Source organism: Schistocerca gregaria, chromosome 1, assembly GCF_023897955.1.
Source record: "Schistocerca gregaria isolate iqSchGreg1 chromosome 1, iqSchGreg1.2, whole genome shotgun sequence".
Taxonomy (NCBI): Eukaryota; Metazoa; Arthropoda; class Insecta; order Orthoptera; family Acrididae; genus Schistocerca; species Schistocerca gregaria.
In genome coordinates this window covers 467,329,168-467,344,395 of record NC_064920.1, presented here as the reverse complement: position 1 = coordinate 467,344,395, position 15,228 = coordinate 467,329,168, and the positions used below count along the sequence as shown (strand labels likewise).

The 15,228-nt window shown below is 38.0% G+C and overlaps 1 protein-coding gene across 2 annotated transcripts in view; it reads right to left on the bottom strand.

The window, feature by feature from the left end:
- Window positions 1–14,711, bottom strand: part of LOC126352829 (E3 ubiquitin-protein ligase COP1-like) — a 63,370-nt gene extending 48,659 nt beyond the window's left edge. The window contains exon 1 of one of the 2 annotated variants that reach the window (XM_050002716.1): window positions 14,222–14,711. The gene's annotated coding sequence lies outside the window, so the exon portion shown is untranslated. The remainder of the gene's footprint in view (window positions 1–14,221) is intronic. The other variant, XM_050002717.1, reaches the window with a different exon arrangement.
- Between the last annotated feature and the right edge of the window lie 517 nt (window positions 14,712–15,228).

Here is a 15,228-nt window from a genome sequence, read left to right as displayed (position 1 = left end):
ACTTTTTTATATATAAATTCGAAAGAGAAAAGTAAAACAGAACAGTGAAAAGCATGTAATCAGTTAAAAACTGTCTACTTACCAAACAGTATTTTGAAACATAATGTATAAACTTTTAATATTAAAGTTAATATCATATGCACAAAATACTTTAACAGAGAAGAAAATCATTTATTTACAAACAGTCAAAATGAAATAATATGGCAAAGGCCTACACAAATATAAAAGGAGTACAATATCATGCACACAGTTGATTACTCACTAGGAGCTAAGATGGTTAAAAAAAAAAAAAAAAAAAAAAAAAAAAAAAAAAAAAAAAAAAAAGTGTGTGTATATGTCTATCAGAATCCTAGACCAAGACAAAAGGAATTTACATCCATACAGGGACCTCACTGTTTGTGGCACAGTGCACTTTGTCTGTCATTCTTCTCTTACTTGTCCCATTCACAAATGATGTCCAGGAAAAATTAACTGTCGAAAAGCCTCATTGATTAATTGTGATCCTGATTTGGTCATGACAGTTATTTCACACTATTTAAGTGGAAGTACTATATTGTGGAATGCTTTCTAAGAATTTAACAGTAAACCTCTGTGATGCACATGTCCTGTTTTGGACTGTCTGCCATTCGAGTTTGATAACGATTTCCATTACATTAACAACTACTGAATGAATCTGCATGAAACATCACTCTTGTTTGGATCTTCTCTCTCATCTACCTTAATACTAGCTGGTAAGTAACACACTAATGTGTGATACTTAAGAATTGGCCAAACACTCTAATATTGAGTCTTCCCTGAGATTTATCATGCAATATATTACATTTGTTTAAAGCTTTCTGGCAGATTAAAACTGTGCACTGAACACTGACTCAAATCGGGGATCTTTGTCTTTTGTGGACAAATTTTCTACTAACAAAGGTATCCAAATATGACTCACAATCTGTCCTCATACCTCTACTTCCACCATTACCTCTACTCCTATCTTCCAAGCTTCACAGAAGTTCTACTGGACGCCTTGCGAAGATACATAAAAGAAATGGCTTAGCCACAGTCTAGAGGATTTTTTTCCAAAAATACTTTTTCACTCTGCAGCCATGTGATACATTTGTTTATTCTGCACGACAACAGATAATTCCTGCAACAGGTGTCTAATGCCTGCAGGTATTTCTGGCTGTAATTTTCTGGTGTTGCAAGTTCCCTATTTCAACAGCATCAGCAAACCAACTTATGATGCTACCAATCTTGTCCTCAAGATCATTTCTATATGCTGAGAACAGTAATGGCACGATAACACTTCCTTTGCAAAGAGTTACCTTTACATCTAAGGACTTCACCACATTAATATCTTGTTATGTTTATTGTATTAGGAAGACCAGCATCTGATCATAAAGATGGTTAGATATTTTTGTAATATGTATTTTGTTCACTAGGCAACGGTGTGGAACAGTATCGAAAATCTTCTGAAATTAAGGAATGCTGTTTCAAACTAGGTGCCTTTATCCACTGCTTTTTGTGCCTCTTGGATGGACAGTGCAAGCTAAGATCATCTTCTGCATATAATAATTTCGATTTCCAAACAGGCCTCCATATACGAGCATAAAAATTTGTTCCAAAATTTTACAAAGCAATATAGACCAATAATTTTGTGCTTCTGTCCAACAGCCATTCTTGGTAATGTGACTTGCACCTTCTTTAAATTGCTTATAATTCTTTGCTACTACAGTAATTCATACTCAATTGCTGCTAGAAGGGGATGGAGTTCTTTCAAATAATCTGCATAGTATCATAACGGAAACCCTTCTAGGAATTTTAGTCTATTTTTTATTCCATTCCTGCAATATCTGCCATTTCAGCATTTCCGTGATGATTGAAGAAGAGGTGTTGCTGCATACACTTCCTCAGTGAAACAATTTCAGAAAAGAGAACTCAGTATTTCAACTTCCTCTGTGCTTTTCTCAAGTTACGTGCTCTTAAGCGACTATATAGAGGATTTAGGTCTGTTTACTAACTCTTCACACTTTTTCATCACTTTGATACCACTGATCAAACAGATCACTCACTGTATTGAATTCCTAATGCCAGTTCAGTTTTTGTTACAAAGTGTAACGAAGCTATCTTTGCTTTCAGCATCAACTTTCTCACACAGCTATTGAACAATAATAGCAGGTCCTTATCATGCTTCTTAAACTTGCTTGGCACATGTCTATGTCTGAAGAGCACTGTACAATGCTCTTTAGCCTACGTGCTGACACTCCACATTTGCATCTTCGGAGATGAATGTTTGGCATTTAATAATCAAACAGCATACAATCTGTATCTTGTTGCTTAGTAAAGTCTTTGTAACACTGGTGATCACTGCCAGAAGTCTTATGATCACTGATATCCTCCACTACATTAACTGAACCCGTTAGTCATTAGGAGATACAACATATTATCTTCACAAATTGGTTCTCAAACTGCTCAACGTAAAATTCAGCTAAAATAATCAGCAAAACTTCCTTTCAAATTAATGGGAGACGGAAGGCAAATGGGCTTCAAAAATTCAATCTTTAGATTTTAGCATATTTGAAATGCCTGGTCTTTCCTGAGTGAAACAGTTTTTGTTTTATATAAATACAATTTTTTTTCATGAGATATGATGGTTTTCCTCACACACTGTGCAATCTGGGGACGGTGATAGCAAAGCTTATGATGGGTATGTGCAGAACAACCTTATGGTCCTAATGTCAAAATATCTAAATGAGAGTGCATTGGGCATGTCCAGGAGAGAATGGTGTCCAGGTCGAGAAGATTATTGAAAGAAAAGTAAAAAATAGTATTGAAAGATGGTAAGAAGATAGGTGGTAAAGGTCACCTGACAAATATTGAAATAGATAGATTACAGAATAATTATGGCTTGGCCACAGAACATGAAAAAAGCTGTATGGGCTATCTTTTTCCATAAGCTTTCCTCAAATGAAAATCCAGTGCACGGTCTTTGCCCGAATGATCCTGACACTTGGTGCAAGTACAGGAGAAGAGCCAGGTATGATCACAAACACTCTTTACCTGCATCAGTAATGAATGAAATTAAATCCATATAGAGACCTTTATAAAGATACGTTGTTGAACAAATGTCTTCATGGGAAAATCCAAATTTTAAATGAATGTGTGAATTCTGCCATTTGGAACCGGTTACCGAAAATTGCATTTGTTCAGCTTACAACCTTGAAATTAGGTGTTTATGATGCTATTTTATGCTTCAGTGATGGTGTAATTAGAAAACTGGATGTTTTGGAATTATTGGGCATAAAATCTAGTGGAAATACTGCTAAATCATTGGTGCAAAAACAGATAAAGTGGGAATCCACAAAGCAGATATGGTTACATTAAAAAGCACAAAAGAAGCCAGACAGAAAAAGAAGAGGGACCAAGAGAAGAAAAGATCAGTATGATTCAGATGATGCTCACTATGGCGCAGGAAAATATTAGCGCTAAGTAATTCTCATTAATAACTATACTATAATTGCAATATTAAACTTTAAATGAATTTTTCTCAAAACTACATTTTGTTTACTTTCAGGTACCATTATTTGATAAACTAATGAGGTTAGAAACATGAAATTTAGTTAATTTGTACTGCAGATGGTGATAAGTTATTGCAAGTACATTGAGAACCACCAAACAATCAGAAACTGTTTTATAATAATTAATGTAAAAAAGTTAAATTTTACAAGTGAAAGAATAAATTTTTTTCTTCAAAACCATAATAGGAGGTATGTTAAATTAACTTAAATTGAGGGAAACATTCCACGTGGGAAAAATATACCTAAAAATAAAGATGATGTGACTTACCAAACGAAAGCGCTGGCAGGTCGATAGACACACAAACAAACACAAACACACACACAAAATTCAAGCTATCACAACTAACGGTCGCTTTGTCAGGAAAGAGGGAAAGAGAGGGAAAGACGAAAAGGTGTGGGTTTTAAGGGAGAGGGTAAGGAGTCATTCCAATCCCGGGAGCAGAAAGATTTCCCTTAGGGGGAGGAAAAAAGGACAAGTATACACACACACACACACACACACACACACACATTCAAAGGCAAAGAGTATGGGCAGAGATGTCAGTCAAGGCGGAAGTGCAAAGGCAAAGATGTTGTTGAATGACAGGTGAGGTATGAGTGGCGGCAACTTGAAATTAGCGGAGACTGAGGCCGGGTGGATAACGGGAAGAGAGGATATATTGAAGGGCAAGTTCCCATCTCCGGAGTTCGGATAGGTTGGTGTTAGTGGGAAGTATCCAGATAACCTGGATGGTGGAACACTGTGCCAAGATGTGCTGGCCGTGCACCAAGGCATGTTTAGCCACAGGGTGATCCTCATTACCAACGAACACTGTCTACCGGTGTCCATTCATGCAAATGAACAGTTTGTTGCTGGTCATTCCCACATAGAATGTGTCACAGTGTAGGCAGGTCAGTTGGTAAGTCACGTGGGTGCTTTCTTGGACTATATCAGACTCTGAATGTGGCTCTCCAGCAGGGATACAACTTCCTCAAATCCTGCCCTGAAATGAGTTCATCCTTCATGAAATCCTCCCCACTCCACCAAGAGTGTCTTTCCGCCGTCCACCTAACCTTCGTAACCTCTTAGTTCATCCCTATGAAATCCCCAAACCACGTTCCCTACTCTCTGGCTCCTACCCTTGTAACCGCCCCCGGAGTAAAACCTGTTCCATGCACCCTCCGACCACGACTTACTCCAGTCCTGTAACCCGGAAAGTGTACACGATCAAAGGCAGAGCCACGTGTGAAAGCACCCACGTGATTTACCAGCTGACCTGCCTACACTGTGAAGTATTCTATGTGGGAATGACCAGCAACAAACAGTCCATTCGCATGAATGGACACAGGCAGACAGTGTTCGTTGGTAATGAGGATCACCCTGTGGCTACACATGCCTTGGTGAACGGCCAGCACATCTTGGCACTGTGTTACACCGTCCAGGTTGTATGGTTACTTCCCACTAACACCAACCTATCCGAACTCCGGAGATGGAAACTTGCCCTTCAATATATCCTCTTTTCCCGTTATCCACCCGGCCTCAATCTCCGCTAATTTCAAGTTGTCACCACTCATACCTCACCTGTCATTCAACAACATCTTTGCCTCTGCACTTCCGCCTCGACTGACATCTCTGCCCAAACTCTTTGCCTTTGAATATGTGTGTGTGTGTGTGTGTGTGTGTTGTGTGTGTGTGTGTGCGCGCGCGCGCGCGCGCGCGCACGCAAGTGTATACCCGTCCTTTTTTCCCCCTAATGTAAGTTTTTCCGCTCCCGGGATTGGAATAACTCCTTACCCTCTCCCTTAAAACCCTCATCCTTTCGTCTTTCCCTCTCCTTCCCTCTTTCCTGACGAAGCAACCGTTAGTTGCGAAAGCTTGAATTTTGTGTGTCTATCGACCTACCAGCGCTTTCATTTGGTAAGTCACATCATCTTTATATATACATCTCTCTCTCTCTCTCTCTCTCTCTCTCTCTCTCTCTCTCTCTCTCTCTGTGTGTGTGTGTGTGTGTGTGTGTGTGTGTGTGTGTGTGTGTGTGTGTGTGTAGTAAAAATTTCATTGTTTTATCACTTATAGTTCTTTTGAAAAGTGCACCTATTCAAAGGGTAAAATAGCATTGGCAGAATAGAGATACAAATTGCCTTCTGTCTCCTGTTGAAACTACCTGCCAGACCAGGACTTGAACCTAGCATCTTTCCCTTCCATTGGCTAATGCACTACAGAATGCGCTCTCATAGCTTTACTTCTGACTGTACTTCATTGCCTACCTTCCAAACTTCATAGAACTTCTACTGTATACCTTGTGAGACTAGCATTCCTGGATGAAAGAGTACTGCGTAGACATTAACAGTCAGTAGCAGAATGTGTGCTAATTTGAAACCTTCTGGTAGATTAAAACTGTGAGCCAAACTGGAGCCCAAACCTGCAACCTCGGTAAAGACCAATCAATCACATAGTTTTAATTTACATCTACATCCATACTCTGCAAACCCATTCCAATATGGTGGATGGAAAGAACAATTGTCTGAATGCCTCTGTGAGTGCTATAATTATTCTTATCTTGCCTTCATGATCCTATGTGAACAATGCATAAGGGGTTGTAGTATATTCCTAGATTCATTTAGAGCCAGTCCTCGAAACTTTGTTACTAGACATTCTTGGGGTAGTCCATGTCTGTCTTCTAGTATGCAAGTTCAGTTTCTTCAGCACCTTTACAATATTCTCCCCTGGGCCAAACAAATCTGTAATCTTTTGTGCTGCTCTTCTATGTATATGTTCAATATTCCCCATTAGTTCTATCTGGTGTGGGTGCCACACACTTCAGCAATATTCTAGACTAGGTCACACGAGTCATTTGTAAGTGATCTCCTTTGAAGACTGATTGTACTTGCCCAGTATTCTACCAATAAACTAAAGTCTTCGGCCTGATTTACTCACAAATGAGCCTATGTGACATCCCACTTCATATCCCGCCAATCTTTGCACTACTTTGAAATCTTATCAAGATCTGACTGAATATTTATGCTACTTCTTTGAGACTGTAGCTTACTGCATTGTACAGTAAATAACTGTGCCATCTGCAAAAAGTCTGAGGTTACTATTAATATTGTTGGCAAGGTCATTAATATACAACACGAACAGCAAGGGACCCAACACACTTCTCTGGGACACACCTGAACTTACTTCTAATCTCTGATGCTGACTCTCCATCCAAGCTAACATTCTGTATCCTCCCTTCCAAAAGTCCTCACTTGAGTCACAAATTTCATTTGACCGAACTTTTGACAATAAGTGTGGATGTGGTACTGAGTCAAATGCTTTTCAGAAATTAAGAAATACTTAATCTGACACTACATTTATACAAAGGGCACACTGGGTTTCACATGACCAATATTTTCAGAATCCATGATGGTTGGTATTGAGGAGGACATTCTGATCAAGATAACTCATTATGTTTGAGCTCAGAATATGTTTTAAGATTTTAAAACAAATCAATGTCAACAATACTGAACACCAGTTTTTGGATCACTTCTACTACATATGTAGGCATGTGTGACCTGTGCTTTCTTCCAACTTCTGGGTAAGACTTTTTGCACGAAGTATAACACCACTAATACAGATTTCACTCATTTTTCTGATTTTACCTTGTAGTTTAAGTTTCCATGGTGAAAAGCACATTAAATATGGCTATGCTACAGATCAATTTGGTACCGCACCTTTAATTTGGCATGCACTTTTGTAGGTTTTGCAAACTCGCAATCAAATTATCACCTTCCAACGTAACCTAGACCTTGGGCTACAGATCGATGTGTCACTACAACGAAGATTTCAACTGTATCGGGGATTCAGGATCACATACTAACCCAATTAGCATAATATCATACATATTCCTTTTCCTGCATCTATCAGAAGCGCACAAATATATAGCTACTGACTCAAAAAAATCTTCTCCAATTACAACAGTGCCATCAGAAAATTTATGTGACATTCTCCAAGCTTTTTGGGAAGTGTTCTGCCACTACTGTTCCTGAAGCAAATGGTCTATGAAAGCATTCAACTATCGTATTTTACCATCTGATTGTCGTCTCATTTCTATTACCTCTCATCTGGCCTCAGTGCCAGCCTTATTAGATGTGATAGAAGTTCTTCCAGGCTATTACAGTGCCACAAATCTGACGTCAGCCTACAGTTCCAATATACAGGGTGATTCAAAAAGAATACCACAACTTTAGGAATTTAAAACTCTGCAACGACAAAAGGCAGAGCTAAGCACTATCTGTTGGCGAATTAAGGGAGCTATAAAGTTTCATTTAGTTGTACATTTGTTCACTTGAGGTGCTGTTGACTAGGCATCAGCGTCAGTTGATGCTAAGATGGCGACCGCTCAACAGAAAGCTTTTTGTGTTACGAGTACGGCAGAAGTGAATCGACGACAGTTGTTCAGCGTGCATTTCGAACAAAGTATGGTGTTAAACCTCCTGATAGTTGGTGTATTAAACGTTGGTATAAACAGTTTACAGAGAATGGGTGTTTGTGCAAAGGGAAAAGTTCTGGACGGCGGAGAACGCGTGATGACAATGTAGCACGCATCCAGCAAGCATTTGTTCGCAGCCCAGGAAAATTGACTCGCAGAGCTAGCAGAGAGCTGCAAATTCCACAATCAACTGTATGGAGAGTCCTACGAAAAACTTTAGTTATTAAACCTTATCATCCTAAATTGGTTCAAGCACTGTCTGCAGCTGATAAGATTAAAAGAATCGATTTCTGTGATTTTACCCATCTCAAATGGAAACAGATGAATCTTTTGTTTCAAAGATTGTGTTTAGTGATGAAGCAACTTTCCACACTAACGGGAAAGTCCACCATCACAATGCCTGTATATGGGGCACTGAGAATCCGCGGGAAACAACTCAGTATGAACGTGACTCGCCTAAGGTGAAGTTTCCTGTGCCATTTCAGCCAATAAAGTTTTTGGTCCCTTTTTCTTCGAAGATGCTACTGTAACTGGACTACAGTTTCTGGTCATGTCAGAGAATTGGCTGTTCCCTCAGCTCGAACAAGAAGCACAACAATTCATATTTCAGCAGGATGGAGTGCCACCACATTGGCACTTATCTGTCCGTAACTACCTGAACGTCAACTACCCGAGGCGATGGATCGGCCGCCAGGCAGTCCGCGACAGAGCACTTCATCACTGGCCTCCAAGAAGTCCTGATCTTACCCCCTGCAATTTTTTCTTATGGTGGTATGTTAAGGATATGGTGTTTCGGCCACCTCTCCCAGCCACCATTGATGATTTGAAACGAGAAATAACAGCAGCTATCCAAACTGTTACGCCTGATATGCTACAGAGAGTGTGGAACGAGTTGGAGTATCGGGTTGATATTGCTCAAGTGTCTGGAGGGGGGTCATATTGAACATCTCTGAACTTGTTTTTGAGTAAAAAAAAAAAAAAAAAAAAAAAAAAAAAAAAAAAAAAAAAAAAAAAAAACCTTTTTAAACACTCTCTGTAATGATGTATAACAGAAGGTTATATTATGTTTCTTTCATTAAATACACATTTTTAAAGTTGTGGTATTCTTTTTGAATCACCCTGTATATTCAGATGGGAATTTACGATTTGCCTCCTATTCACATCCAGTGCCAGCCAGCTTTCTGTCAGTACTACATTACAATTACCACAATTAATGAAAAGGACTATTTACGGAAACTTAAAATGAATTCTCCTTAAGTTAACCCCTGCTTTGAAGGAACGGATGTACACCTGACAACTTGAAGTAGCCAATTTATTCCTCTTTCCATAAACAGCAAGTAATCATCATTGGGCCCATAGGGGGGAATTCTCTAATCTAAAAACATGAGAATGCCACATGTAGGGTCTACTGGGCTACCAAATTAACCATGGCCTGCGTGTAACGCATGCCTCGCCTACAAAGCTGGTATCCAGTAGTGAAGATGATGAAATTGGCATCATATTTTATCAATATTTTAAGCCCTCCAACTGGCTCTAAACCTAACAAGACCATAATCAACTCTGCAAATCATGAGCTGTGCTTCACCCGTCATACAATGCTTGAAGTCTTCATGAAACTAGCCAATCATCTTCAGGAAGTAAGGATGGCGTTCAAACGACACAACTAGTTTGAGTTACAGAGTTACAGTTTGCAGCAGGTTGCACACAGTACACTCACCAGAAGCCAGCAGTGGCACACAGTGGTCACCATTCTCAACTTGCAAACTCAAAATTTGATGTCATGAGTTGGAGGTAGCATAGGAATCTAAGAATGAAATTCTTGTTTAGTGTTCAAATAACAGAACAAAAGAAATATATTGGTCCAAGACAAGAACTAAGGACAAGAACATGGTAACAACATTAAACATGCACATACATGTGGGCTTGAGGTGCGGGCAAAAGGCAAAACTATTTGACTTTAAGGTTTTTTTTAACAATATGTATGTATAGTTTGAGTCAATCTGCTGGGTAATTATTTCTCCATTTCCATTCACTTCATACTCGTTTGACCAGTTGATCAACTCCAGCCCATTACTAAAGCCAGCAAATGGAAAATATACTGCCAGACCTCCTACAAATTTAGACTCCTTCGCACCTCACATTACTCTCAAGCCAGGTGCTGGTGGAGCTTCCCAACCCCCATTGTCCTTCAGCTGCAACATGTCTTGGTTTCTACTGTCTCTAAAGAGAGCAATATGTAGGGTTTTGAATCATAATCTGTGTTATTTTGTTGTTTGTAAACTTGGCACAACTGTTCCAGATGTGGCATTTATCAATGAGGTATTGCTCATTTCTGTTATTATTACATTGAAAATGTATAAGCAAGGTTAACAATTTTTAAAAAAGAACTCCTCCACTTGTGCTTTTTCCTAATAATCTGCTGTCTAAAGAAACTGATAGGCAAGGGATGAATCACATGCAAAGAAATATTTATCTGCATAAATGGAAAACAGGAAATTCAACAAACACACAACTGGCATGCACCAGCTTGTATATCAAAATCAAAGGAGAAGACTTGCTTCTGCTTCAAAAGAAGTGATACAAATCCTAAGACCATCAGGGACTACTTTCATAAATCATGAAGATTCAAAAAAGGCTATAAAAATACATTAAATGGCCAAATTTTTAATGAGATGTAGACCATGCCAAAACAGGGAAGATCAAGCTACAAAATAACAAATATGAGCAACATTGACCTTTCCACACATAAGGAGTGTAAATCATTCAGACCTGCACTGCAGAAACAAACAGACTGACATGCCATTGACATTAAGGAAACTAACACTATCTGCTTTCACTTTCCAGGCACGACTTTAGCCATCTGAGTATTTTACAATTAATGCTTCACAGAATCTGCACGGATGGAGGTAAGATAGCAAGGCCATAGCATTCTGATTTTCGGGTAACATATGACTAATGCATTTGACAAATAGTGTCAAAATAAACTGAATATAATGATAAAGTATTCTAAATACAACTGAAATATACTTGCAGGGACATAAAGAACCAAGATGATAACCAGTAGAGCTATATTAACACCACTAGTCTCATCAACTTAACAGCTGCTTCACTCCCTCGCTTTAAATGCACGCAGTCTCTAACACACAAATGTTCCTTTTACTCATTAGTATCCCACACGAACATAGTGAAGCAAAACCTAATATCACATGATTTAGACATTCATATAACAATGAATATTTTTGACTGCCTAATCTGTCATCACAGTTATCAACAATTCATTTTTAAAAAGGTGTCACAGCAAAAGTGTTGGGTCAGAAGTTTACTTAAAGGGTGAAAGCAGATTATGTGCCTCCTTGTTTTCTGCTTCTCTTTCAAATGGCTTACACAAAGTTTGCTGCTTCTAGATGGGCTCCCACACAAACCTCTGGTTGGAAGACTGGAGTGCCTTCTCATACTTTTTTTGCTCATGGCCTAGCATATAAATTTCTGTGAGAGTTAGATGATCCTGCCAGTGTCTTTGTTACAGTTGGTATACATACTGCAATCACTGGAACATACAATGCCTATTACCAAATGCAAAATCAATATTACTCCAGATAAATAGCAAGGAGAAAAGAATAAAAGACATTTATTCTAGGGTTTTGCAAGGATATGGAAAATAGTATATTGCATTCTTTGAATTCATGTGAATACTACTGCATTTTGCTGGCACTAAGTACATAAATATAGCCCACAATTGTGAGTAATAAGTTACAATTACTCTGCAAAGCCTTGCAAATATTAATAAAATTCACGAATACTGTGTTTTGTGAAACACATTTATGAGGAAAAATAAATCATAAAATCGCTAAATTACTAAGGGCATTACAGAAATGTTACACATTAAAACTAATTGCTCAAAATAAAGCCATAGTATGTCCAACTAATGGCACCAACATCTAGGTTCCCTCTCATATACACCACATTCAGTGATGGTTTTGTTTCAATGTGCTCTGTGCCAACACAGTATGAATAATATAAATTAGACAGCACATGAAAACACTACACATAGCCAAAGTCACACATCACATGTAAAAGCCTATAACACAGGTTTCAGTTAACTTTACACAATAACATCTTTTACCAGATACATGGCTGTGCTTGCAGCAACAGAAAATCTATGACGAGCTTACTGGTACTTTCATGACATCTCCAAAGTAGCAGCAAATGATGTTACATGACTTTGCTTTTATACCTAATGAATATTATGTCTACAGCAAATATATCAGAGATACATTTATTAGTTTTCTGAAATAAGTAACATGTAGCAGAATCCAAAGGGCAATTGAAAGGAGGATGTGGAGATGCCTACCAAGAACAAAAGTGGTGGTGGATGAGATACATGACCAGAAGAGACTCACAAGCAATATGCAGTACTGAACAAATATACTATCAGTACTTTTTTATGAAACTGTATGTAAGGAAGGTTAAGAATCAACATATTTTATTTGAAGAAATTATAACATTTCATGATCCAGTACAGTATAAAGTACCACCTATTAAATTACACAGCTACGCAATCAGAGCAAGGAATATCTGAGATGACCCTGCACATCATGCAAGTGACATTCTCTCTCAATACAAAACTTTGCTTACAAGGACTAAATAGTGGCAAAACATTTTCCTCCTCTTCTGTAATACATTGTGAGTATCAAATACTACTATTTTCCATCTAACTGTACACCACTAAGAACAATATGTTCCTCTAACATTCCGCTTAAATTTGTGACAACTAAACAAACCGTTGCACCATATGCCCATTCAATTACAAAGAAACTAATCTTCAGGTACCACAATGGGAGCAAGACACAAGGGGTGAAATAATTAATAGTTTCTAAAAACTGCAAGGCTCAAAACTAGTTTGGTATTTATAGCAAACTCAAGTCTTGGATTTTCCTCCCAAAACTAATGTCACACATCAATATTTTTTTTTCCTTGGAGTAGATATGACCTTATAATAACTATCCTTACATTTTGTTGCCACATAGGTAAATTTGCAATGATGTCTTGGCATGGATACTTAACACCATTTCAGCACAAACACAATAACTTCAACATTGCACCCACCTACTTTAATGAGAAAAGTGAACAACCTTGTAATCATAAGCACGAGCTTTTCACAAACACTTTCTGAAAAGTAGAAAGTGGGAACACGATGGAAAACAGTAGCAAATTGGACTACTAAATTTCCAAATTTAACGATATTTTTTGAGAGCTAGTTTCCTAATACTCTGCAAGAAGACTTGCTCATTCTCTTTAGTTCCTAAGATTGTCTTTTTTTCCCCAATTGTATCTTATCTCTTTATTAAACTCTAGCAAACAGACTATCAGTAATGATGTGGAGACTCATTGTGATATTGTCCAGTTGCTGCAAATTTGTAGGTCACTACTGACATAGTATATATAAAGATGCATTGGCATCACGCTTCTAATGCTTAACAGTTTCAATAATACGATGAAAAAGCAATTTACGAAGTAGAATCAATGTAGTGTTCATAATATCAGATAATGTAGTCCTTCGATGTCGTAAAAAAAAAAAAAAAAAAAAAAAAACAAACTTGGGTTACAGGCCACGAGAGAATTGCGAATGAACTCTTTAAGCACAATCCCTATATACTGGTTACCTTTTAATTTAGTTACTTTAATGTTGTTTAACATGTTTGATATAGGCCCAAGAGAATGTGCTCCATCGTAAGTGCTTTGTTAACATGGGAACGTGAAGGCAGTAACATTTTGTATGACAATATTGTAAAAGTGCAAAATTATTTCAATCAATGCTTGTACGGATAGCAATGATTACAACGGGTACACACTAAACAACACACTATAACCATCATACTACTCAATTGTGACTTTTCTTTGGCTAACCACTGCCAAGATTTTGTAAACATTAAATAACCGGTATTTCCCGCACTTGGGCACGCCTTTCATATAGTTCCTTCACCCTTCACATACATCTCGAACACAAACAGAAAGATTTGGTGATAATGATATCGAGACCTGCAATGTTAAGGAATCGTCCCGTCTGTCTACCTACATTATTCTACTAAGTACTCTTTAATCATCTGTCAACTGTGTACAGTACCGCGAGTTATAGCTAATAACCCAATTTATGGTGTCCTCCTAGGATGAACTTCCTTCTCATTAAAATTAAAAACTTACTTTGATGGTTTTCCTTGATATGTTTCTGTTCTAAATTCCCGAAAAAACTGTGATTTAACACTAAACGGTCGTCCCGACCGTCTCTTAATGTATGCAGGTACATGCATTGTACACTTTATTGGTTCAGAGCTGGAGTTCATCAATATTTCACTTTGCTGCTGTAAGTTCTGAGCACCGATTGTCAGACGGCACTCTACAAAAACTTTCATCACTACTATCACACTGTAGTCACATATCACTCGGACAGGATGCCATGTTAAATAATGGATTCGCCCCTCAGATAGTAAGATTGGACATATCTTTGACAACGTCAAAAGGACCGACAATAGTCCTAAATTGGACTGTTTCAAAGAGTGGCAGTTTGAATTAACGCAGTACCATCAGTACACAGAAACTATATTATTTCTTTCCTAAGTACTATGTTTAGGAGAACATAAACTGGAACTTCGCAGACATTGCACATTATGTTCGATTAGTCGAGGCTACAATCGATATGAATATTAATTACTGTCACCATTTACCACAAAACGGACAGTAGAGTTTATATCTTAATTTAGTGATTAAAAAAAATTCTACGATTTTAATATATATTATTTTACCACTCTCCGAAACTCATTTGCACTTAACCGTTAAAATTGTTATTTTTGTTCTAAGCTCCAAAACGACCACTATTGATTACCGCAAGTAATCGGATCATCATCCAATAACCAGTGAAGTGCTGTGGCAGAGCTAAATTGAGTAACGAGGAGGCGGGAAAGCTATTTATACTTTGCAGTTTTGACCTAGAAACTATACGCGTAATGATGTAATAATTTTTGGTGTGTTTACTCTAGGCTGAGGTAGAAAATAACAAAAAGTTTCGTCTTAACAATAATGAACAAGTCATGATTTTCGTTATATCACCGTACCAGTCCTCTGGAATAAATGGCTTACTCTCTTGTCTCTACAGAAACGCCAATTGGTTATTAATCGCTACTTGACGTTGTATGAACGCTTGAGGTGTACAC